Below are 27592 nucleotides of genomic sequence, written 5' to 3'. Positions count from 1 at the left end.
ACTCACCCATTGTGAGGGCATGACCTGAACTGAAACCAAGATTCGGACACTTAACCAACTAAACCATCCAGGCGCCCTGAAATTTCTAATAAGGTACAAAAGACTTCTAACGTTTAGCAATTTTGATGCTGGCTTTTATATTTTTCCAAGATGGCCTTTTTAAATGGAAAATTAAAAGACAGCACAGAAATTATGTAGTTCTCAAAATACCCAGTCCAGAAAACTCTATTATATTAATGTTTCTTGAACCCACCTATATGAGTGAACCCCCAGTCCTCTCCTTCCAGCTAGGAGATATCCCATTAGCAGTTTGGCCTGACTATAAAAAAGGTGCCATTACATTGTTGTTTGAGGACTATACTTTTTTTTTTTTTTACTTTTTTAAATGTTTTTATTTATTTTTGAGACAGAGAGAGACAGAGCATGAGCAGGGGAGGGGCAGAGAGAGAGGGAGACACAGAAGCAGGCTCCAGGCTCTGAGCTGTCAGCACAGAGCCCGACACAGGGCTCAAACTCACAGACTGTGAGATCATGACCTGAGCTGAAGTCGGACGCTTAACCAACTGAGCCACCCAGGCGCCCCGAGGACTATACTTCTTATATTAGGAATCAAAACTAACTTCATCTGTTTGGTAGACATGGCCCATGCTTGCTTAATGCTCTCCTGATCCCATCTTGAGATTTATATATATATATATATATATATATATATATATATATATATATATATAAACTATATATATATAAACTATATATATATAAACTATATATATAAACTATATATATATAAACTATATATATATAAACTATATATATAAACTATATATATATAAACTATATATATATAAACTATATATATATATAAACTATATATATATAAACTATATATATATATAAACTATATATATATATATATATATATATATATATATATATATATATATATATAAACATTTCAGAGAGAGAGAGAGTGCATGTGTGCACATGTGCATGAGTTGGAAAGGGGCAGAGGGAGAAGGGGAGAGAACCTTAATCAGGCTCCACGTCCAGCATGGAACCTGACACAGGACTTGATGTGGCACTCAATCTCATGACCATGAGATCATGACCTGAGCCAAAATCAAGGGTTGGACGCTTAACTTATTGAGCTACCCAGGTGTCCCAAGATTCTTAATAATTTTTTAACAAAGAGCTCCACGTTTTCCTTTTCGCTGAACCCCACTCATAATGCAGTCAATTCTACCAGGAACCTCTGATTTGCTATCTTCCTCCTTCCTTCCCTTATAAGCAGAGGGATGGTAGAGAGCTGTAGGCAGAGATTCATATGAGCCATCATATGAGTCAGCAAAGTCCCTTCCCAATGATCATGGTAATACTCTGCTAATGGAACCAGTCAACTGTCCTATCCTTTCATGTAATGACAGTTACATTTCATTTTAAATTATACTTAGAATTCCCATTAACATTAAAACTGACTTACAAAAAATAAAAACAGTACCCCTTCTCCTCTGAAACCTATAAAGCAACATAAATCTGAAGCCTCATAATAATAGGCCTAGATAAAGATGCGAAGAACATTGCCAGAGCAAATAGTCACCCTCCACAAGACATGCCAGTTCTCGTTTCTAAATCTTGTCTACCATTGTACCATTTGCAGGTGTTTAATAAAAACTATTTTATCTCTGATAATATTTGGCAATATGACTGTCAAAACTTAGTTTCTTAGGGAGCATATCCAGGATGTGTTTGCTAGTATTGTCAGTCCATGGATGGGGCTTCATCCTGGCTTTGTTCAAATGGGTTGTCCTTTGGACTTCTCTCCCTGCATTTTTATCATATGTCGTGTTATGCAGAAGCTCACTGCAGAGGCTCCCGACAATTACTGTTCCCACTTTGCAAATATTTGCATGATTAATTTTTCCTGATGTGTGTATTTCCAACCATGAGTACAAACAGCTTTTCATTTCAAACAAGTGAGGAGGCACCCTGAGGGGCAAGATCATACATTTTTATGAAGTTGCTGCTGTGGAAATTTATAATTTTTGCAGAAAATTTCACTTTTTTTTCTGGGGCAAAATGAAAATTTAATACCTATGAAACGACTTTTCGTTTTAATAAAATAAAGTGACGGCAAGAATAAAACATATTTATATTCTTATCATTTTTAGGGGGAGGGGTTGGTACTCTGTTCTCTTTGCATTTACATAGTACCTTTCCCAACAGCAGTAGGTGATTATAACTTTGAAACTTGTGTGTGCCTCTATTCCTACAAAAAAGAAATCTTGGGTTGCTTCATCAGTTATGAACATAATACACCAAGGAAATAAAACTGGGTTATTAAGCATTCGGGAAACATCTCCTGATGCAAGGAATCAGTGCCAGAAATTTCTGTGATAATGGGGAAATCAACAAAAGAAAGCATTTGCTTTTTCTCTAATGGAGGAAAAGAGAACTTTTCTTTTATAAGGTTCCAGTAAAATAAATGTGTCATTTGTTTTGAGTTTCTATTTTGAGTCACTGAGAACATTTAAGAGCCTGTGACCTTTTAATCCAAGAGTCTTTGACCATTTAATTCATGCTAGGAGTTTCAATGTGAGTGACTAATATAAATGTTTGTCTAAAGGCAAGACAGGATTTCCTAAAGTATGGTTCTCACGGACCACCTTCTGGAGGTACATGACATGACTTTAGGTGCAATAAGGATTAATGCTTTTTGTTTTAACTATGTACATGTTTTAATAAGTAATTGAATATATATGTATTGAATATATAATGAGTAATTGAATATATATATATATATATATATACATACACACACAGTGTTTGTGTGTATTGTGTGTGTATGCATGTGTGTATGTATATATATACATATACACACATATGTATATATGTGTATATATACATATACACACATATGTATATATGTGTATATATACATATACACATATGTATATATGTGTATATATACATATACACATATGTATGTATACATATATACATATGTATGTCATTAGGGGATATATGTATATACATACATATGTATACATATATATATACATATATACACATATATACACATATATATATATACATATATATATATGTACATACATATATATATACATATATACACATATATATACACATATATATATATATACATATATACATATATATGTACATATATATACATATGTGTGTATATATACACATATGTGTGTATATATATACATATATATATACATATGTGTATATATAGTGTTTGTGTGTATTATAATGCCAACTAGCACACCAGACCTGAGGTTTTACAAATCCTGTCAGCAGTACCTTGGAAATACCAGGATCCCATCTCGCCATCTTCATACCATACCCATGACTTATCCACCATGATGTCGCTGCTGAATTAAGGCCGCAGTCTCCTATCTGACCTCTCTGCTTCTACCCTTGCCCCCTGCCATTGCTCCTTCTTACGGGAATGGGAAAGAAGCTTTAAAAACCTAAACTGGATCCTGCCATTCAGTTAGATACTGATTGCGTCAGCTCAAGATCTTCCGGGCTCTTCCCATGTCGCCCATAACTAAACCGTTGCCATGGCCCATAGGCGCTGCTCATTTCCCTTTGGCAGCTTGTCAGACTCCATCTCCTACCACTGTCTTCCTTTCTCTCTGCCCTGGCTTCCTTGCCATTTCTCAACCGTGCTGAATATACACTACTTTCAGGGCCTTTGGAGTTCCTTTTCCTTTCCCTAGCTAGAATTCTCTTTGGCACCTATCCACACAGCTCTCTCCCTTGCTGAATTCAAGTCTCTTGCACAGAAATGTCACCCAATTTGGCCCCTTCACTGGTGCCTTCACTCTCTATCCCCTTGCCCTGCTTTGTGTTTCTCCATAGGTTTCATGCACAGTATTAAACTGAAGAAATGGCCCCCATTTGTCGTCCCATCTAGTAGCTACACCCTTTGCCATGTGACTTCGTATTCTCTGTCACTGGCACTTGGCTTGGCTGTGACTTGCTTTGGCCCATGGAATGTTAGCAGATATGACACAGGAAGAATCTCACAAAAGCTTGTGCTCATTTCCGTTTGTTACTCTTCTGCCATTTCTATGAATATATTCCGGAGGATAAGGTTCATGGAGCAGGAATTAATCACCCTGGTGATCCCAGCTATAGCATTCTAGATCAGCCTGCAGATGGCTGACTTTTGGTTATATGAACAAATTCAGCGGAGACTAGAAGAGCTGAACAGCCAAGCTCTAAATAAATGACCCACAGACTCACGAAGGAAATAAATGCCTATTATTTTTAAGACACTCCGTATTGGAGTGCTTTGTTATGTTGCACTATTATGGCAAAATATAGCTCATATATCCCCTAATGACATATTACATTTTTAAAATGTATCTACTCCAGAATATGAGTTCCCAAGAAGAAATGCTCTGTCAGTTATAGTTAGTTTTAGCAGATGATGTCTGGCACCTAGAAAATATTTATTTAATAAAAGTTTGTTGAACTCAGTGCATTTTATGGATCATAGTGCTTAGGATAAGTATAACATAGGCGGTGCTATGGCAATCCATTCGTGCTGTAGAAGCTGCAATTGCAACTGTAAAATGCTCTGGAGTTTTGGGATTGAGCAATCATGGTGTTGGTCCACTAATGATTAAAGTTTGGGAAACTAGTTTAAGGTCCTGGGATGCTATCTAATATCATGTTTCAAGTCTTTATAAATAGTCAAGCAGAGGTAGGGATTTGCACATGGTCTTTATGAAATTTCCACAGACATTTTCTACAATCCTAAAGTATATCAGATAAACAAGTTGGATACTGAGTCTCTGGAAGTTCCCAGTTAACCCAGGAAGATGCTGTGGTGCCAGTTTCAGAAATGCGCAATCACAAAGCACTGTTACCACTGTAATCTAATATTAAGAGATGGGTAGGGGCACCTGGGTGGCTCAGTCGCTTAAACATCTGACTTCAGCTCAGGTCACGATCTCATGGTTCGTGGGTTTGTGCCCTGCATATGGCTCTGTGCTGACAGCTCAGAGCCTGGAGCCTGCTTCTGATTCTGTGTGTGTGTGTCTCTCTCTGCCCCTCCCCAGCTCATGCTCTGTCTCCCTCTCCCTCTCCCTCTCCCTCTCCCTCTCCCTCTCCCTCTCCCTCTCCCTCTCCCTCAACAATAAAAACATTAAAAAGAGAGAGAGAGAGAGAGAGAGATGGGTAGTCTTTCTGCTGGTTTAGCAGTTCTTTGATTAATTAACATCCATCATTATATACAACTGTTTATTAAGCACCTAGTATATACCTAGCCTTGATCTGGGCACTGGGAATACAGAATCAAAACAGACATGGTTCATTTGTCAATACATCAAAAGAATCACACTTTGTGAAAGATTGCTCCAAACAATTAATGACAAGTTCTCGGTTGAGGGGTCAGGGGACATAAAAATAAAAATATATGGATCTCTCACCAGCTAATTAAACACTACAGAAAACCAAAAGCTGAGTCTCTATCCCATTCATTGAAGCATCAAGCCCCATCACCCACAATTACTTGCAATTGAAGATTTCAACTAGTAATTTGTAAATTGTCTTAATGCTTGGGCATAGTTGTCAACTACCAAGTATCAAGTTTCCAGAAATCAAAAAGATAATTGAAAGTATCTAAATAGCACGCTTAATTACAACAGCAGATCTTAAATGAAAGACCTCTTCACATAATTTATGAGGCAGGAGAAGTGACTTCTTGACTTTTTACCACTGTGATCAGGACTGTTCTGTACCTGTTTGCAGAACACTATTGAACTTTATATGATGTTGAGTATGGCCCACATATACTTGTACTAGAATGGTAAATTTGATACTTTGTTATTGTCCAAATTAGCCAGGAGTGCCAAGATGGGCTGAATGTTGCAAATATATGTATACTATACATATGCGTATAGTACATGAGAGCTCCACCTTGACATATCCTTTACTATTTAAATTTTTTTATTATATAGATTTCAAAAATGTATTTTAGGAGGTAAGATGGAATGTGTTTAAAGCCACAAATGACTGACTTCCTGATCTCCATGATTCATGTGTTTCTTGAGTGCCAAGAGTGACTGTATTATCCATAAAATATGTAGTAATCAAATAATTATATGTAAATAAGATTGAAGTTTTATGAAATTCTTCCCTTCTCTATTTTATTTGTACCAAAGCTGGTGTATACTTTTAAATTTCAGGTGTCTTAGCTGCATGACAATTTAACTTTCCACTTTGGAACTGGAAAAACTACAAATCAAACTCTTAACAGTAACAAGTATAATGAAGATCTAAGAAGAGAGTATGAGTATGTATGTTTCGTCAATATATTTCAAATCAGAAACTGCCTCCCTGTCTCCAGTGGTACGTGTAACTGAATTAATATCTTATAGAATATGCTTTGGGAAATTCTATGTGATATATACATGCCTGGATCACACTTCTATTCCTAGACCAATAATAATATTTCACCATTTAGATAACTAATTAACAAAGTCAACATTTATTGAACACCTACTGTGTTTCTGATTCTCTTTTGGATTTAGGAAGAAGACACAAAGGTGGTCTTGTCATCCTTTATAATTTATTTTGTTATATATTTTTAGTGTATAGACTAGTTCCGGGTAGTACTGACCAAAAGCAATAGTAAAACAAAGACATGCATTTCAATTTTTAAGCCAACTAGTTGGAATTAGGCAATGAATACTTTAACACATGGGCAGGCAGGAGTGAGATGAGTTCCTCCACTTCTCATCTTTTTTTCTTCTACTTCTCCTCTGCCATTATCCTTCCACTTCAATTGCTGGCTCTTTTCTGCCTCAGCTTATTGTCAAAATGCATATATGCATATCTTTCCTCTGTCTTTTAAGTTGATATTTCATTAAATATTGTCATAAGTTAACATGGTCATACTTCCCTGTCATTTTGCCAACTTGGCTCTGAGCTCACTGAAGGCAGGGGTTGTATTTATCACTCCTTGCAACCTTCGGAGCGCTTTATCTCACGCGAACTAGTTGTCCAAGAGTTATTTGGTAATTTGATTTAATTGAGTTGTCACTTCTGTCTACCAGTAGTGCTCATGACATTAAGCATTTCTAATCCCATCGGTGGACCCCAGGGGAAAGGGGGGCAAATGTTGCTGCACTTACACAAACAGGAGAGGGTAGGATACACTTCCATGGTAGAGGATATTTTAAGTGCGTTTCGAAACGGGCAACCTGGCTAGAGAGAAGTTATTCTTTGAGCTTGGCCTAAGATGATATATATTTGAACATATATGTTCCTCTTTATTTCTCAAGCATCTGTATCAAAGATTTCACCCTGATTTAAATCTGATTCAGGTGGTGAAACATCTGGAAATCATAATGGCATTTACTGAACATCATAAAATGTTGACATATAAAGCTAAAATTGTGTAATGTACCATTTTGTGCTAAATCAGATGCCATCTCACACTAGGTTCTCCTATAAATGAAGAATGGCAGGTGCCAAACATGTAAGAAAATACTATGAGAGGAATAGTTTAAAAGAATTTGGCTTTTCAAATTAATGAATTGGGGAAAGTCTGCATTATTCAATTTTGGTCATGAAACCTCTAAATACATCTATAGAACCATTGTTTAAAACAGCCTAAATGTGTACCCAACTGAAATTTGACTTTTTTAGTTAAGAGTAACTCTACAATATTATATTTCATAGGCTGAAAGATGGAAATACTAGTCTGGATAAAATTATTCCCTCTTTTTTAACTGAAAAAAAAAAGTAAAATTGGTTACAGCCCTGTTTCTGCAATTAGAGAATTAGAAGAATTTGGGTTAGTTTGACTCTTTTGTTTTGCACATTTCTAATCCATCTTGGTATTTTGGGGGGAAAAAAAGAGTTATAAGGAGAACATCTGTTGCTATTCATGTCATTTTCCATCTACATCATGTTCCCCAGGAGTTTAAGAGGGCCTCTCTCCCTCTCTTTTAAAAAGTGTAGTCCTTAACCAGAACTCTAAGATTTTGCATTGCCATTACAGTAAAATTATTAAAACAAACGGACACTGGTCCCCTCCCCTTTCCTGCTTCTGTCAATAACTGTCGCCTTCCCTCCTGTTCCTCCAGGTAAGGGCTTCTCTCCTCATTTTCCTCCCGCCACCTCCCTTCTGCTCTTCTGCTCCAAATCCCCTCCAAAAGACTATGCATTTTCTCCTTTTGTTTACTAGGTTTATATCTTCATGCTTAGTGCCTTTCTGTGCCTCATCCCTCATTCTTCAATCCAGCCTTAAGTATCTTTTCCTTTCTTCCTCCCTCCCTCCCTTTTTTCTTTCTCCCTCCCCTCCCTTCCCCTCCCCTCCCCTCCCCTCCCCTCCCCTCCCTTCCCCTCCCCTCCCCTCCCTTCCCCTCCCCTCCCCTCCCCTCCCCTCCCCTCCCCTCCCCTCCCCTCTCCTCTCCTCTCCTCTCCTCTCCTCTCCTCTCCTCTCCTCTCCTCTCCTTTCCTTTCCTTTCCTTTCCTCCCTCTGCTTTCAGACATGGTAGCTTTGGAATTAAATAAAGAAATGCTTACCGAAAAAATATTTTTCCCTTTCATTCACAAATGTCTATTGAACATCTATATGTACCAAGCACTATTATACATATTGGGTGGGGGTAGGGTGAGAGAACAAGACAAGTGAAATTTCTGCTTAAAGGAGCTTATATTCTAGCATGGGGGTAGGGGAGGATAGACAATACAAAAAAAAAAAATCAGGTAAATTTAAGCATTATGAGGGGTTGTCAGATTTAGCAAATAAAAATACCAGCTGTCCAGATAAATTTAAATATCAGTTTTTCTTAAATTTTTTTTTAACGTTTTTATTTATTTTTGAGACAGAGAGAGACAGAGCATGAACAGGGGAGGGGCAGAGAGAGAGAGGGAGACACAGAATCTGAAACAGGCTCCAGGCTCTGAGCTGTCAGCACAGAGCCCGACGCGGGGCTCGAACTCACGGAGTGCAAGATCATGACCTGAGCCGAAGTCGGACGCTTAACCGACCAACCCACCCAGGCGCCCCTAAATATCAGTTTTTAACATAAGTATATCCCATGTAATATTTGGAGTAAAAATAAAATGTTATCCAGATTGGGATAATTTGAGGCAGTTTAACAGCTATCTTTTCCACCAAAGATTTATGTGTCCAACTTGCACCCATGTGCCTATATTTGCATTATTTCCTGTGCGTGATCTCTCACTCCTGCACTCTGATCTCAGCCTAGATTTTGCTTCTTCTAAGATTCCACCTTCTTTAAACATTTTCTTGCAATAATGCCAACTTACATCGTGCTCTCCTTTTATAAATCACCTTTACAGTTACTACCCACATTATACCAGTAACATAAGAATATATGGTCCCGGTCCAACGTTTCTATCCGAGGATGGATCTGGAGAGCTCTGCTTCGATATTTATGAACCCTCCTGTGTGTGCACTTCTTGTGTCTCCAAATGTGTAGCGTAGGAAACAAGAGCCCAGGCTCTGCAGTCGGTGTGCGGTTCAAATCCTGATTCTGCTGCTTATCGGTAGTGGGACCTCACATGGGTTACTTGCCATGCCTTACTCTCCACGTTAGTAAAAAGGGGAGAATAAGAGTATCTCTGCCATACAGTTTTCATAAGTACTAAATATGATTAGGTATGTGGAATACCTGCAAGCCTTTTATTACTTCTCTTTCTCCTTCTCATCCCCATTATTATCATTACCACATACACACGATTTCCAGGATAGTGGGGAATTGGGCAAGATTATGAACAAATGCAAACTCCAGTATTAGGGGATCATTGAAAGGAACAGTGGCCTTTATAGTTTTGCTGATTTCTCATACGTATCTGGCTCTCTTTATGGTCACATTGAGCAGTCAGGAACAAGTTGTATTGTCTTAGCAGAAACAAGAGTTTGTAGATTACATTAAGTGGGGGGTGGAAAAAAAAAGGAACATATTTAAAAGCACTACTCTCCAAAAAAAAAAAAAAACCCACAAAACTATGATATGTGAATTAAATGCCATGTACACGTGTTGTCTCTCATTCCTCATGAAAAGTAAATTCTAGAGGGCAGTATCAGTTTCTTTTGTAAGAGGCCATTCTCTTAAATGCACAAGCTTTGGTCACTAGGAAAAGTATTTAGATTTAGTGACAATTGTGGTGATGGCCCCCTGACGATCTGTTCAACAAAATTAGATTCTGTAGCAGTTTCCTATACCTGCCAGTCAGCAGGAAATTACTCATTTTATAGTGTGCTTTTGTAACTGATGTTTTTGGTATTATGTTATTTGTTGTAGTTATATCTGTTGCCAAGTTTGTAAATTGAATTCTACAACATACCTTCTAATGTTATGAGAAAAAAAAATCTTTTGGGTTGAAATAATGTATGTTCGGTCTTGCCAAAAGAATATGGGGGAGGCCCAGAATAAAATGATATGTCCCATCTGCATGACAGATTAGTGAAACTGTAGAAATCATTACTGTTATAAATCTATAATATACTTCTGACTCTAAGCTATAGTACACTTTTTTGGAAATGACAATCATGAAAGAAATACCTTTGAAACAGCCCCCTAAACTATAGTGTATCTAAGGATGAAAACCATGTTAGAAGAAAAGCCAAACATTATTCTGGACATGGCAGTCTCTATTTGGAAAGAAATGCATTTTTTGGGATAAATAATAGCATGTTAGAGTTAAAATGACTATAAGACCATCAATGGAAAAGGAGATCATGATAAGATCTTCTCCATCCCCCACAATCAAAAAAGGGCTTTAAAAAGTTTCCTCCTTTCTTAGATTATGTGAACACTTTAATTGCATCCAGAAGGAAAATGTCTTCTGAAGAGGCCTGTTTAACAGAGTGGTCTCTCTCTCTCTCTCTCTCTCTCTCTCACAGATTTTGAGTTTAAATGACTAGAAAAATGTGATTGTTTTAAATAACAAAAAATGCAACAAAATTTGAGTTTCCATTATTCTCATACTCATTTAGGGATTTAATTACTACATATGACTAAATCTGATCTTTTAATTTCTACAAATTATATCTTTCCATTGCCTTGCATATTCAAATGTCTTATTTACTTATTTTAAATCCCAATTCATAATGAGATTTAGGGACAAACTATATTTTTCAGCAATGTTTTACATAGTGTGATGGCTGAGCGTATTCCAGTTTTAGGTAATTTCCCCAATTCTTTTTTGAGTGATAGGGATCTATGTTGGGTGATAGGAAGAGAAGGTAAGGCGTCACCTTCTCCACATACCTCTCCTCAATGTCTGAATATGATATCATTTGCTCCCTCTTTCCTAGGTGAAATTCTATTAGAATAATTTGAGGGATAAACAAAGGCCTCAGGAGCTTTGACTTTCCCTCCCAGAAATCTGATCTGTGTGACCTCAGGGCAGAATGTGTGTGTGTGTGTGTGTGTGTGTGTGTGTGTGTGTGTGTGTGTGTGGTGCGGGTTAGGTGGAGACCTTTCCTGGAAATCCTCTTCGTGTTCATGAGGACCTCTTACTTTTTTTCAGACAAAGTAACTGTTGGCCAACAAAGCATATCTGACCTGATGGCTTTAGGATTTAGGAAGCTCTCAAATGTGGGGGACACAGAAACGTGTGGGCACAGAAATGAGCCGAATGTTGGATAAAGGAATAGAGCCGGTGCGAAGGAGGAAAAAGGTAAAGGACAGATTCTGATTTCATACTTCCTACGTGTGAGAAAGGGGGAAACTGAGGCCAAGAGAAGCTGAATAATTTGGCAAAGATGCTGCAAACCAGCAGTGGGTGGACTGATATTTGAACCTGGCTTCGATAACCCGAGGCAGGCTCTAAATGTAGTTCCTGAGCCAGACCCAAGATAATCTCCGTGATAACTGCTGCTAGAGAAAGGATCTACTTAAGAGTTAATTTACAATGTATTTTAAATTCCTTCTGTCCAAACGCCTTGGGATGGGACGCTTCATCCCTTTGCCTGAGCGCCCCCTCAGCGGGCCCCGCCCGGCTTTTCACGGAGTCCCCAGCCGCTGGCAGTGACCTGCCCTTGAAGCGCTGGCTTCACAACCTTTACCCAAGCGCTCTCTGGCTCTTTGTACATCTTTAATAGTTTCCTTGACGGACTATGAGGAACTGCCAGATGACAGTTCTATTTCATTTTTGTCACTGCCTGGCGCTCCTTTTTTCTCTCTGGCTTTTTCTCAAGGGCATGATTCTATAAGTCAATGTGGCAATGTTCGCGATGGGTATTGCTCTTTCAACCACTGTATATTGATGCAGTGCGAGCAAGTCACGGACATGTCAAGATTTCAGGCCTTCAAAAAAGTAATCAAGGAGTATTTTATAAACTCTAATGTCCTTTCCATTGAAAGCAAATTGAAACTGGGGATTGGGATCTGATATTAAGGGTTTACTTTAAAACACTGCTGCCAGAGGCATAAAACAGCCCCTTTGATTAATATACCATAGGATTTTGTTCGCTTGGAAAAAGCGCAAGTGATGTGCTTTTGTTCCCCAAGTTTTAAATAAAACATTTGTCATTCTTGCATGCGGTTTATTACTAATTGCACAATTATTTTATTATATGGCACCGGGAAAATATGATTTGAGGTTCCTTCTGCATATTCTATGTTTTAAGTAAATAATCACTTCAGTCAAAATTATTTATTAAATTAGATTATATTTTGCTAAACATAATGGGGATGTCAAGACTTTTGTTTATTAGTGCTGCATAATGAAATAATTGAGGAATTAGTGATAAATTTTTCCTCTGGTAACTTAGAATAAATAAAAACAATTACTAGGGTTTTCTTTAAGAATGTAGGATTCTCAAAATTATCTCTCATAAAATTATACTGATGAATGTCATATGTTTCCTCAGCAAAAACAAAATGAAATGGCTTTTCCTTTTCATCTCTGCAGAATCAGTATAGCTATCATACACTGCATGGGTGTGCAGATTTCTTTGTATATCGTTTCCATTTGATGATCCCAGTATGGGGAAGGCAGATTAGTTTCAAATATTAGAATCCTGATACATTTGCAAACATTTTCATGATGATCATTGACTTTCATATATTACCAAATTTCAGCTTTTATACTCAGAGTAGGAAATGTCTTTCAAAGCGAAGTCGTGCCTTTTCGTGACATCATGATCCATAAATACTTACTATGACCCCTACTCTAAGGTGTCCCCTCAGGCACAATGGCACAATGAGGGACATGAATGTGGAACATGGGTGGACTCTGCCTTCAAGGAGCTCACTATCTAACAAGGGAGATAATGAATGTACATAGATTATCAGAATTCCAGCTAAAAAGTAGATATTGGCAAAGCGATATGTATGTTCACAGGAAGGAAAGAGTCCTTATGGCTTGGGAAGGAGAGAAGTGGAGGCATGCAAAGAGGAGGGGGGAGTATCAAGGGATTGGCATTTGAGCTTGAAGGATGGGTATTTATAGAAACAGCTAACATTTACTGAGCTCTTATGTGACCAGACACTGTCTGACTCTAAAGTCCACTTTCCTAACCACTAAACCATAAGATGTGGTATGGAGGGACACAGAGAATGGATATTCTTGACAGAGGAAACAGTATGAGCAAAGACACAAAGGGAACTGAGTTCTGTCTTCTAAATCATTCGCAGATAGTAATTTAGGACTCATGCATACAGAAGATAGAGCCGGTCTTTCAGATTCCCTACAGTAAAGTCTAGTTAGTGTGCTTACAGCCTATAATGAATGCCAACAACAATATGTGTCCTAAAAAATAATTAGACACAGCTATGCTGCACTGTATAATGTTTTGATTATGCAATTACATATTTATTAACAAAGATTCCTCTCTATTCTTCCAACTGTGAAATTCTAGAATATGCAATTATCAATATATAAATCTACAATACAAATAGGACCATAAGGAGAGCGGTCAGGAGCTTCCTTATTCTGGCCTCAGTTTACTCCCCAATCTTATTTTCCTCTTCCCACACTTTATGCTCTAGTCAATAAAGTTACTGTTTCCTGCATGTGGCTAGTCTATCACACAGCCCACTGTTCCTGTGTGTCTTTGGATCTCTAGGACTGACAGCCTAGAAAGCCTTCTCCGTGGCAGCTGGAGCTCTTGGAACCGCATTAAGTTTTGTGGCTCTTGAGTGGCATGCATGCTGATATTCTGGAGGATGAGATCTCATGTCTTTTGTGGGTGCTGACATATCTATCACATTTATGAGATTGCTTATTGGCCCAGAACTGATTGGGAGAAATTGCAGGCTTACAACTTAACTGAGTCTCATGCCCCCTGTCAGCCCCTTTCCAGGGCCATCCCCCCTAGTTTATATTAAGGAACAGGGCCCTTTATTTTACCCAAGTCTGAAGCTGTTGCCTTTCCACACCAGTTCCCTCATCATTCCTGGTTTTGCAGGGATCCCCCTTCACTTTCTTGCCTTGCTGGTCTCTGCTCTTTCCTAACTCTGGGAAATTCTGGGAAAGTACTTCCTTCCTCATATTGCTACCTTGTGGCCCATTACCCACCACTTAGAAAAGTCCTCTGGGCCTTTCCACTCCTATGAAATTACCCAAGAGAAATGAAAATACATGTAGCAAATGTTTATAGCAGCATTATTAGGAAACTGCCAGTGACTTCCTGATTAAGTGGCTTAATCATCTTGCATTTCCACCAGCCACGTAATGTAGGTTCACTGCCAACACTTAGCAGTGGCAGTATTTGTAATCTTAGCTCTTCTACTAGGTGTGTAGTGGCATCTCATTATGACTTTAATTTGCATTTCCCTAATGACTAATGATGTTGAGTATATTTTCATGTGCTTATTTGGCATTCCTATATATTATTTGGTCAAATTCTTTTTTTTTTGGCCTATTTTAATTGAATTGTTTGTCTTATTATTGAGTTGCCTACTTCCAGCTTTTGGCAATTATACATAAAGCTGCCACAGAGTTTTGTGTGAATGTAGTTTTTGGTTAACTTGGGTAAGTACCTAGAAGTACAATTATTGGGTCATATGTTAAGTCTATACTTTATAATATAAGAAACTGCCAAATTGTCTTTCAAAGTGGCTGTACCATTTTACATTTCTACTCATAATGGAAAAGAGTTCTTGCTGGAATTTGAATTGAATTGAATTGAATTGAATTGAATTGAATTGAATTGAATCTATATATCAATTTGGGAAGGATTGACCTACTAATAGTAGTGAGTCTTCCAATCTATAAGAATGATATGTCTCTACATTTATTAATCATCATTAATTTTTTCAGCAATATTTTGTAGTTTTCAGTGTACATCTTTTGTAAAATTTGTTCCTAAGTATTTTACATTTTTTAATACTGTAAATAGTATTTTTTTATTTTTTACTTATTTATTTTTTTAATTTGAGAGAGAGAGAGAGAGGATGCATGTGAGAGGGGGGGAAAGAGACAGAGGGAGAGAATCTTAAGCAGGCTCCATGCTAAGCATGGAGCCTGACATAGAGCTCGATCCCACAACCCTGGGATCATGACCTGATCCAAAATCAAGTCGGTTTCTCAACCAACTAAGCCACTTAGGTGCCCCTGTAAATAGTATTTTTAAATAGAAATTTCCAATTGTTATATATATATATATATATATATATATATATATATATATATATGAATAAATAAAATTGATGTTGACTAAGATATTCTACATTTCCAATTTTTTGTTGCATATATATATATATATATATATATATGAATAAATAAAATTGATGTTGACTAAGGTATTCTACATAGGTAATCATATTGTTTGCAAAGAAAGTTTGCAAAGAATTTCTTTTTAATCTTTTCTTCCTTGTTGGCGAGGACCTTCAATATAACATGAATAAAAGTGCTGAGAAGAAGAATCTTTTCCTTGTTTTCATATTACAAGGTTTTTTACCACTAGGTATCATGCTAGCTGTGGGTTTTCCAAAAATGCTTTTTAACAAATTGAGCAAGTCTTTGCCTATTATTCCTAGTTTGCTGAGTTTTTTTTTTTTATCAAGAATGTATGTGGATTTTTGTCAAATGTTTTTCTTGCCTCTATTGAGATCATATAATTTTTATTTTGTCTGTTAATATGGTACATTAAATTTTGTTTTTAAAATGTTCAAACTACCTTGTATTGCTGGATAAACTCCATGGGATTATGATGCATTATATTTTTATATATTGCCAGATTCAATTTGCTACTATTCATGGGGAATAACTGTGTCTTGTTTTCATATTTTCTTTCTTTTCCTTTCTTCCTATTTTTACTTTTCTTTTCTAATGGCTTTGTCTAGTTTTGGTATCATGTCTTCTCTGGCTTCATTGAATATTATGGAATATGTTCTCTTTTATTTGTGGGGAGTGTGTTGTGTAGATTTGTTATCATTTCTTTCTTAAATGTTTGACAGAATCTACCAGTGAAGCCCCCTAGGCTTGGAGTATTCTTTGTGGGGAGGTTTTTAACTATGAATTCAATGTATTTAAAATTTATAGGATTATTCAGGTTATTTTTTCTTCTTGAGTCAGGTTTGGAACTTCATGCCTTTCAAAAAATTTGTTATTTTATCCAAGTTGTTAACTATTGGCCAAAAAAGTTGTTTCAAATATTTTCTTGGGTCACCTGGGTGGCTCAGTCAGTTAAGGTCCAACTCTTGATTTCTTCTCAGGTCATGATCTTGGTTCCTGAGATCGAGACCCGTGTTGGGCTCTGGGCTGACAGTGTGGAACCTCTTTATGATTCTCTCTCCCTCTCCCCCAGCTTCTCTCCCCCACTTATGCCCACTCACTCTCTCTCTCTCTCTCTCAAAATAAATAAATAAACTTAAAAATAAAATATTTTATTATATCATTTTAGGGTCTGTAGTATTTGTAGTTATGACTCATATATCATTTTAGATATCAGTACTTACTTTTCCTTAGTTTTTTTATGATTAGTTTCGCTAGAAGTCTATCATTTATATTGTTTTGTTTTTCTTTCAAAGATACAGCTCGTACTTTCATTGATATCTTTCTCTTTCTTTTAATTTTATTAATGTCTGCTGTTACCCTGCATGTTTTCTTTCTTTGGCTTTCTTTGGCTTTATTATGTGTGTGTGTGTGTGCGCGCGCGCACGCGCATGCATGTGCGCACCTAGTTTCTAAAGTAGAAACAGATTTGATTTGAGATCTTTATTTTTTTTTATTATACATATTTTATGCCATATGTTAAAACATACATGCTTGGCTACATCCTACACATTTGATATTTTGTGTTTTTGTTTTCATTTAGTTTAAAATAATATCTAATTTCTCTTGTTATTTTTAATTTACCTATGCATTATACAGAAATGTGCTATATAATTTCCAAATTTGGGGGGATTTTCCAGATATAATTCTCTTATTGATTTCTGCTATAATTATTTTGAGGTCATAGAATATACATTGACAATTTCAATCCTTTTATATTTATTGAGATGTTTTCTGGTTCAGAAATGGTCTGTCTTGGTAAAAGTATTCCACGTACATTTGAAAAAAGTCTATTTTGCTATTTTTAAAAATTTTTTAGTGTTTATTTATTTTTGAGGGAAAAAAGATAGAGTGCCAGCAGGGGAGGGGCAGAGAGAGAGGGAGACAGAATCCAAAGCAGGCTCCAGGTTCTGAGCTGTCAGCACAGAGCCCAATGTGAGGCTTGAACCCATGAACCATGACATCGTGATTTGAACCAAAGTCAATGCTTAACTCATTGAGCCACCCAGGCGCTCCTATTTTGCTATTTTTGACTGCAGTGTTCTACAGATGTCAATTAGGTTAAGTTGGCAAACAGTGTTTGAGCCCTTTTGCTGATTTCCTATCTATTTGTTCTTTCAGTTATTGGAAAGGGGATTTTGAAATCTTCATCAATACTTGTGAGTTTATATATTTCTTTTTTAAGTTCTATAAATTTTTGCTGTCTGTATTTTGAAGTTCTGTTTTTAGGTGCAGATACTTTTGGAATTGTTATGTTTTATTGATATATTGACTCCTTTGTCATCGTACTATGTACCTCTTTATGCTGGTAACATTCCTTACTCTGAAGTCTATATTAATATAGCTATTCCAAATTCCTTTTTGTTGAATTTAACTTGGTATATCTCTTCCCATTCTTTTACTTTTAACCCCTCTGGGGTTTATGTCTCAAGTGTGTTTCTTATAGACTGCATGTAGGTAGGTCTTGCTTTTTAACTCATTTAACAGTCTGCTCTTTAATTGGAGTTTGTAGACCATTTACATTTAATGTAATCATCATTACTTTATGGTTGAGTTTAAATGTACTACCTTGGTTATTTGTTTTCTCTTTTCTGAATTTTTTGTTTCCTTTCTTTTTTTGCTTTCTTTAGTATTAATTTTTATTATCCCATTTCCTCTCCATTATTGATTAAAAGTTGTTCCTCTTTTTTAGTTGATTGCTCCTCATTTCACAAATTATATAAACTGAGCCTTGTAATGATTAATCACTTGTCTAAAACTGCATAATACTTAAGCCAAAGCCCTTACAATGGTATACAAGACTTTACGTTTTCTGGCTTTCATTATCTTTGACATTGCCTCTACCCTGTCTATTGCTTACTCTGCCCCAGCCACACTGACTTCCCTGCTGCTAGTCAGACATGCAAGCCACATTCACAGCACAAAGGTCATTGGCACTGACTATTTTCTCTGTCTGGAAGTCTCTTTCCCTAGATATCTACGTGTTTGACTACCTCTTGCAAGCCTGTGCTCTAATGTCACTATTCAAGGATGTCTACCCCAGCAATACTATTTTTAATTATATCCTCCTTCCCAATCCTCACTGCCAATCCTACCTGCCCTTCTTAATTATTTAAAAATATAGCATATCTAATTTTTAGATATTATATTTATTATTTATATCTTTCCTTCAGTAGAACATAAGCTTCATGAAATCAGGAATTTTGTCTGTTTTGTTCAGTGATGTATCTCAACCCCTAGAATGATGCCTGGCACATAGTAGGCATTTAATAAATATTTGTTGAATGGATGAATACATTGGCAAGTGTAAAGTATAGGAAGTAAATTTACTGATTACAATGAAATATAGCTATGTAAAAACCCTTAGAACAATTGTGCTTGACATGGAGTTATACATAAATTTTATTCTTAAAATGCTATTCAATGTTGTTGAAACTCTGTACAATAAATGCAATTTAAATAAAGTCAAGTTTTTTCATGTAGCAAGAGACTATATAGAGAGGGAAATAATTGGGAGATACAAACTAGGAGACTGCTTCTCTGATATGATTCAAAACCTATTCCAAACATTTTTCCTTTCCTTTCTCTTCATCATCTGACAGTCTAAAATTCCCCGAATAAACAGTTGCACCTTTAAATTTTGTGGTGTTTTTTGTTTGTTTGTTTGTTTCTGGGTTTTGTTTGTTTGTTTTTGGTCTTTAGGCATTGCTATCAAAATACAAATATACCTGAAAGAGGAGGGAATATATTTCAATCTAGTATAAATTTTCCCTTTGGCAAGGATTCATTGGCATCATGTTTAAAGTGACTGCTTCTAGAATGGCACCTGTATGGTGACAAATGCAGCCTTCCCATGCCTAACTTGACTGGCTTCATAATTCAGGCTGATACAGGCATGTAATTGGCCATTGTAGCCATTGTGTTCATACTGGTTTTTTGTGCATCCTGATGAGATGGAGATTCAGAGGGACTTATTCATGGACAGATTCCTTTTCAGAATATTAAAAGCCAGTTCCTTTAATAATCTGAACTTCATCATTAATAGATGAATTTAGTATTTATTTTAAAGATCTAAACATAGATGGTAGTTTTGGTTAACCTGCAAAATTTTTTAAAACTTTTTAAATGTTTATTTATTTCTAAGAGCGAGAGGCAGAGCGTGAGCAGGGGAGGGGCAGAGAGAGAGGAGACACAGAATCCTAAGCAGGCTCCAAGCTCCGAGCTATCAGCACAGAGCCTGACGCGAGGCTCAACCTCACGGAACCTGAGATCATGACCTGAGCCAAAGTCAGACGCCCAACCGAATGAGGCACCCAGGTGCCCCCAGTTAACCTACCAAATTTTAAAATAAGAGGGACCTTGATAGGCAATGGCAGAAAATAAGGTTGTGCACTTGTTTTTCTATTCACAGTGCAACAAACCTTTAAATCCAGGGCCTTTAAGCCTTTAAATCCAGTCTGTTAATTTGCCCAAAGGGACACCAGCAGTGTTGGAGTCAAATATTAGCAATTAATGAATTCAGAGGTGAAAATTCGCCTATGTGGCTCACCCTAAGCTATGAGGATTTGAATGAGTTTCTTAGATTTGTAAAATAAAGGGAAAATAAAACTTTGACACTTTCCTGCCCACCCCCCAACCCCAGGCTGCATGGCCCTGGTAATAAATGAATTGTCAATTACAATTTCTTCAACAACTCAGAATTTCTCAAAAGGATCTATCTGATAAATGAGAAAAGGGATGAATGCCCAGACATAGGAATCATTTTTTAAGCACATACTTCATTTTTTTTCCAATGAAATATTCCATCATGTTTATTCACATCGCTCATCTTTTCCCATACTTTTCCAGAGCCTATCTGAGCCACAGTAATATTGGATGTCTGCTTATATCTTAAGGATCTTTAGATCTTCAGAAGCTCACTATGAAAATGTAAACGACTCTGACAGGATGGTGTGTTGAGCCTTCTGGAGTGGATTGGATGACATCACTTTGAAAGCAATACAGGGCCTTGTTACAGGAGGCAGTATTGTTCATTTGTCCTTTTTAGGGGAAGAAAGAAAATCACTTAGGGTTTGCTTTTCCTCTACCTCATATTCTGATTCTTACTTTATTCTATGGTTGACTCTTAAAGAAAATGAGAGTCTGGTAATGGCCAATGCATGGTTTAACATTTCTTTTTAGATTCCAGTTTGTTCAGGTTAATTACAGTCAACATTCTATTTAAATCTCTAATGATCATCTAACTTTTCTTTGACCACAGAGATCCCTGCCAACTTAGTGTTCATTGTGTAAATAATAATAGTTGACATTTACTGAGTACGTCCCATGAGGCAGGGAGATGATGCCACCATATACTTTTCTAAAATCAAAAAAAAATTTTTTTTAAATAGTCTTAGGTTACAGAAAGATTAGGAAGATAATACAGAGAGTCTCCATGTACCCTGTACCCCATTCCACCTATTACTAATTAATAATAGATGCATTATAATGATACATTTGTACCATTATAATGTACCATTAATATGGCACATTTGTCATAATTAATGAACCAAATTGACACATTATTAACTAAAATTAATCATTTTTCAAGTTTCCTTAGGTTTTTACCTAATGTTCTTTTTCTGTTCCAGGATCCTGTTCTGAATAACATGTTACATTTAATTGTCATGTCTTCTTAGGTTCCTCTTGGCTGTGACAGTTTCTTAGACTCTTCTTGTTTTTAATGATCTTGACAGATATAATCAACTGTAGAGTGTTTCTCTATTACTATTTGATGCTTTTCTCATGATTAGACTGGGGTAATGGGCTTTGGGGAAATAAGACAATAGAGCTAAAGTCATATATCAAGTCAAGGGTACATACTATCAAAGTGACATCATTGTTGATGTTGACCTTGACTCTCTGGCTGAGGTAGTGTGTATCAGTTCTCTTAACTGTAAAGTTATAATCCCCTCTTTCCTTCCTCCATACTGTATTCTTTGGAAGGAAGTCACTATTCACCACACTCATTTAATAAATGATGAGTTATGCTACCACTTTGAGGGTGAAATATCTACATAAATTATTTGGAACTTTTCTACATGAGTTATTTGTCTATTTTCCTCAGTTTATTTACTTATTCAATCATTTGTTATATTGGTATGGATTTGTGGATATTTGCTTTATACACTAGATTATGATCCAATGCTACTTTATTTATTTTCTTGCTTTAATTGTTCCAGCTTTGGCAATTGGGAACTCTTTTAGTTGACTCCCATGTCCCTTTAACATGCCCTTATTATTGTGGATTTCTGTTATTATTATTATTATTATTATTATTTTCTTTTTTGCACACTTTCTTACTTTCTTGCACTACAGATGCTTCAGGCTCATCTTATATATTTCCTGCTTCAGTCCTAGACTCAGCCATTTCTCCAGGATCCCAGCTTCCTTTTGTTGGAGAATTAGAAACCAAGATCTGGGTGAATTGCTTACCTGAGTATTGTTTTTGCCCCTCTCAGCTGACAGAGCAAGGATATGTATGTATATACTAGCCTCTGTATATGCACATATTTATAAATATTTTTACGTATTACTGTCAGTATCTATATTAACCTAAAGATAAATTCATACTGATGTTTCCAATTCTAATCCATTAAACAATGGGTCCTTCTAGCCTCCACCTGTTGCTTATCTGTAGTGGTTGCAGAATTGGTAGCCTATACCTCCATGGGAAGCAATTTAATCAACTAGAGGACAATGCTTAGATACAGTTTCTGTTACCTTTAGTCATGCAGACTCTACTTATTTCTATAGTTATAGAGGTAGGCATCTTTTCCCCCCTATTTCCTTCAGTGAGGTCATTTCATATATTTGTAACACAGTTAAATTGTTATGTTGCATTGTACATTCCATCCTGGAGCCTCCAACCTTCCAAATGATATTTTTGGCTAATTTTTATATCTTAAGGTTCATTTTTGTGCTATGAAATTCTATGGGTTTTGACAAGTATGTCATGTCATGTGTCCACCATCACAATATCATTCAGATCAGTTTGACTGCCCCCCCCAAAACAACAACAACAAAATAACAACAACAACAACAACAACATCAACAACAACAACAAAAACCCTGTTTCACCTACTAACTAACACAGCTCTCCTGAAACCTTGGTGAACACTGATTTGTTTATTATCTCTATAGTTTTGCATTTTATAGAAGATCATAAAGTATTTAGAGTCTTTAGACTGGCTTCTTTCAGTTACAATATGCTTTTAAATATCCCATGTCTGTTTCTGGTTTGATAGCTAATTATTTTTGTGGGTGTGGAGTAGTATTGTATTGTATGCATAAACCACAGTTTGTTTATCTCTTTACTTCTGGAAGACATTTTGGTTGCTTCCAGTTTAGGGTGATCATGAATAAAGCTTCTATAAGCATTTATATGCAAGTTTATGTGTGGACAGAGTTTTCAGATCAGTTGGGTAAATACACAGGAGTGTGATTGCTGATTTTATGGTAAACCTATGTTTAGCCTTTTAAGAACTTGCCAAGTTGTCTTCCAATGTGGTTGTCGATTTTGCATTCCCACTAGCCTGGTAATTTTTTGTTGAAAGCTAGACATGCTGTACTGAGTAATAGGAACTGAGGGAAATAGGAATTTAGCTTGAAGATTTATGCTAATCTGCCTAGTAGGTGCTGTAGTAGCTGTGATTCATGTTTGCTGTAGTTACAGGAGCCAGAGGCTTCAATTTCTCCAGGGTCCTAGTTTTTGTCACTCTTCTTGAGTTTAGGCTTCCCTAAATAATCCTCCTTAGAGTTCACATCTTGCAGTTCTTTAGTTATAATCTACTACTATTATATACCAACAGGAGCCCTGTGGATGGGGTGAGTAGATATGGGGAAAGGGAAGTAGTCTATATTGTATGATTAAATTTGAGTCTTTTAGTCGGCCTGTGTCCCTAGGCTGTGACCTTCACAAATATTTCTCCCCATCCCCATTTTATTCCCTGGCTATAGCATTCCTAACCTATTTCCCTAGCCTTGACCCTATGGATTTTTTTTTTTTTTACTTAAATGAGACAGGAAGCCTATTGGGGGGCTGGTGTTGGAGAAATGTCCTGGCAAAGTCTTCTCTCCTGGAGAGTAGGCCTTTGTTACCGAGAAGGCTCTGGGATTATTACACTAAAATTACTCTTCCCCGATCTCTGCTAAAGGCAGAGCGATGAACTAGGGGGAACTTCTTTGATCTTCACCATGAGAACCTAGTGAAATTGATGGGGGTAAAAATCTTGAGAGTGTGGGGCCCATCCTAAGACTGAAGTCCCAAAAGTTTCTCACTGTTACATTAATCCAAATTCATCCTCCACAATTCATCAAAATAATCATTTAAGTACTCTTCCCAGTGTATGGCTCCAGCTGCTTCTGTTTTAGGCAAGCAGATCTTGGCTGTATCTCCCTAGACGTGCCTATGTTTCCAGACTGTGGATATTGGTTTGCCTTGTGGCCTAAGTTATCTAATGGGCCCCCAAGAGTTGTTGATATTTAGTTTGTTCAGCTTTTTCTTGTTATAAGGACAGGAGTGACAAGTTCTGGGCTGTTTCCAGGTTGGAGCAGAACCTGGAAATCTTCCATGCCAGGATATTAACATGCATTACAACAATAGTAGTTACTATTATTGCCCCCATTTTAAGTATGCGAGAAGTTGATTAAACTATGGACTCTTAAATTTTGTAAATGAGATAAAAACTAAGATCAAAATGCTTTGAAAATTTAGATGAAAAGAAAAACGATTGTTTCTTGAAGAAATTAGCTTCTCAAAGTGCTTACTGTATCTAGTTTTGCCAAAACATATTTGATCACCACTTTATAGCTATTGGCTTCTTTTAAGAATCAGTATCGAATGATTAAAAAGGAAGTTCTTTTGTTAGCAGAGAATAATTATAACACTAGATTACTTTTCATTAATTTCTACCTAGTATAAAACTCAGGTGTGCTGTTTGCATTATACCTTCATTTTCATGCTATAATCTCTGTACATGCCTTAAAATTAAATTATTGGAAAAACTAGGCTGTGATGATGTCCTTCTAGTAATCCCAAATAATAAAATACCTTGAAATGGATTCAACATTTACCAAAAATGCTGAATTCTGTAGTTGGTTGTATTTCAGTAATCTTTAAAATCATTGTTTATATATGGCAAAGCAATTTCTCTATATATCGATATGTATTTTTCACTTTATCAGAGACAACATAAAAGTACATATTCATAGAATAAAATAAAAACAGTTACATTTGTGTTCATTCTTATCTGTAAGCAAACAGCAGTTGAAAGATGGATTGAAGAGGTTAAGTGATGTTCTCACAGATTCACTATGATGTGTAAGATAAAAGAGAACCATTAAATTGTATATCTTATTTATGGGGAATCAGAGGTGGGCCCTATGTATTGTCAAATACTGTGTGAAATATAACTGAGTCTAGTAATGTGTTTTTGCTAATCATTCTATTGTTTGTCTGAGCCTCAGCAGTAAGGTAGTTTGCTCAGTAGTGGCTCAGTGGTTTATTTGTTTTCATGGCATTTGGGGGACTGTTTTCATAATTAATGTTTAAATTATGCTAATGAGTGGTTCATGCATTCTATTTAGAGAAGGCCCTCAGTCACATGACACAGAGCCCTGGCAGTATGCCTAGCTTAGGAAAGTTCATACAATGTCAAAGGCATTGAAGAATCTGGAAGGAGACAGAAAAATACAGGTTTGCTTTTATGCTCAAATGACAGAAGGGAGGCTACCTTGTGGCCAGTTTTCTGAAGTGACCTGTTGGACATTTGGACTCCTGAATAGTCAGGGATGTGGCCTTTGGCTTAGGGACCCTATTTCTACAGTGGCTTTGGGCAGAGTCATTAAGTATAGTTTCTGAGGTATAAATACAGAGAAAACTGTATCTTTCAAGTATAGTTACCAGGTGTGGTCACCAAGAAGGATTAAAGGTATAGTCACCAAGAAGGGGATTCTGTTGCTGATTAACTTCCTATATCCAGGTGCCATTTAAAATGAAGAAATCGGAAGCCCCATTAGAAACAGGGTGGATAGCTTCTCTAACTTAGAAACAAATAGCACTTTCAGAAGTACAAACATGAAAACTAGAGCAAACAGTATATATTACAATCTGAAGTGGAGAACTATTTAACATTACTTGTTGTAGGGATTCTTAATCTGAGATTCATGCTGGGCGTAGGGAAGATAGGGGAAGTTTTCACAAACTTCCTGATGTTATTGACAAACTTGGTCATGTATGTTTATTTTGATGGGGATAAAGTGCTGTCAACAGATTCTCCAAGATTTCCAGATGTATTAACCAAAAAGTAGAAGAAAGATTAATACACAGTGACTTAGCTACATCTTTGAGTAGATACTAAAAAAATGTGTTTATATCTCTTAAGCTGTACAATGACTGAAACATTGCTTTGCAGGTAGATAGACTTAGATTTGAACTACAGCTTTATTGCTTCAAATTGTTTGGAGTAAATTAGAGTTCTTCTTTGTAAAACAGAAATTCACAATATTACCTACTTCATTGAGTTATTATAATTCTCTAGATGAGGAATATAAATGGAATTATAAGACACCTAGCAGACTGCCTAGCATATATTGGGTGCTCAATAAATGTTATTTCCAAGGCAGCATTTGAGAGTTGTTAAGTGTTATGTTGTTATGTTATGTTATGTTATGTTATGTTATGTTATGTTATGTTATTTATTTATTTATTTTAAATTTTTAAAATTTATTTTGAAGGAATAGAGGGAAAGAGAGAGCATACATGCTGAAGAGGCAGAAAGAGAGAAAGAGAGAGAGAGAGAGAGAGAGAGAGAGAGAGAGAGAACCCCAAGCAGGCTCTGCACTATCCGCACAGAGCTTGATGTGGAGCTCAAACTCATGAACGAACAGTGAGATCAAGACCTGAGCCAAAATCAAGAGCCGGATGCTTAATTGATTGAGCCACCCAAGTGCCCCAAGAGTTGTCATGATGTTTATAATTTACTTTAAAATACTTCTGCAAATATCAAGTGACATATGTGATATATGTAGGTATTGCTTAGTTTAGGTCACATGCTGTACACTGTCCTAATCAGAAATTCAATTTTCACAGGTAACCAGGTGATATAAGAAGGTCCAGATTATGAAATGTGTATACTACAAGTGCTTCAGTTATATTTGTTTTTGATTAGCACCAGGTGGTAGTGTGAAAGCTAGAAATGAATTTTCATTGGTGAAATTTGTGGTCCATTAATTAGCACCATGTAAGCTTTCACTGGTGAAATGAATAATATTCTTGGTATGTGGAATGGATAGAATAGTTTAGAGACAATCTCCATCCTTCACAAATCTAAGAATCTAGCAGGCCCTGTTTAGCCAGAACTCTGAAGGTTGGTGCCTGCAGCTCTACACTGTACCTTACTATTAGTACTACTGTAGGTTATCAGGGCCACAAAATCCTGCTTCTAGAATATTGACCCATCTACCTCCATTTAGTCTCTTCTGCACAGTGTGGTAGGCATACTTAAGGGGACAGGGAACTAGGTCTTAATTGACTTTATAGCACAGGCTGTGCCTACTGTTTTGTGTCTGCTTGTTAGCAAAAATTTATTTAGTAAATGGCAGCATGTTTGGGAGACTTTGGTCAGGAACTTGCTCTTACTGAAGAAACTGAAACTGTATGTGTGGCTATAATTATATACCAAAAGGTCAAAAGAGATGTGACCAAATTGGCTTAGGCTGGTTTGTAATAAGTGTCAGAGCATAAAACCTTCAGTATGAACAAAGTAGGTAAACCCAAGTCCATGCATTAATGAAAAACGAAGGT

The 27592-nt window shown here is 36.6% G+C and overlaps 1 long non-coding RNA gene across 2 annotated transcripts in view; it reads left to right on the top strand.

Annotated features, from left to right (window-relative positions):
• Positions 1 to 27592, top strand: part of LOC109500724 — a 257771-nt gene that overhangs the window by 42357 nt on the left and 187822 nt on the right. Inside the window, exons 2-5 of one of the 2 annotated variants that reach the window (XR_006599352.1) lie at positions 6228 to 6390; positions 11554 to 11703; positions 17869 to 17906; positions 22141 to 22265. This is a non-coding gene — a long non-coding RNA (uncharacterized LOC109500724). The remainder of the gene's footprint in view (positions 1 to 6227; positions 6391 to 11553; positions 11704 to 17868; positions 17907 to 22140; positions 22266 to 27592) is intronic. The other variant, XR_006599351.1, reaches the window with a different exon arrangement.

Source organism: Felis catus, chromosome B3, assembly GCF_018350175.1.
Source record: "Felis catus isolate Fca126 chromosome B3, F.catus_Fca126_mat1.0, whole genome shotgun sequence".
NCBI lineage: Eukaryota > Metazoa > Chordata > Mammalia > Carnivora > Felidae > Felis > Felis catus.
The sequence above is the reverse complement of the archived record's forward strand: the minus strand, read 5'-3'. Positions and strand labels throughout refer to the sequence as shown.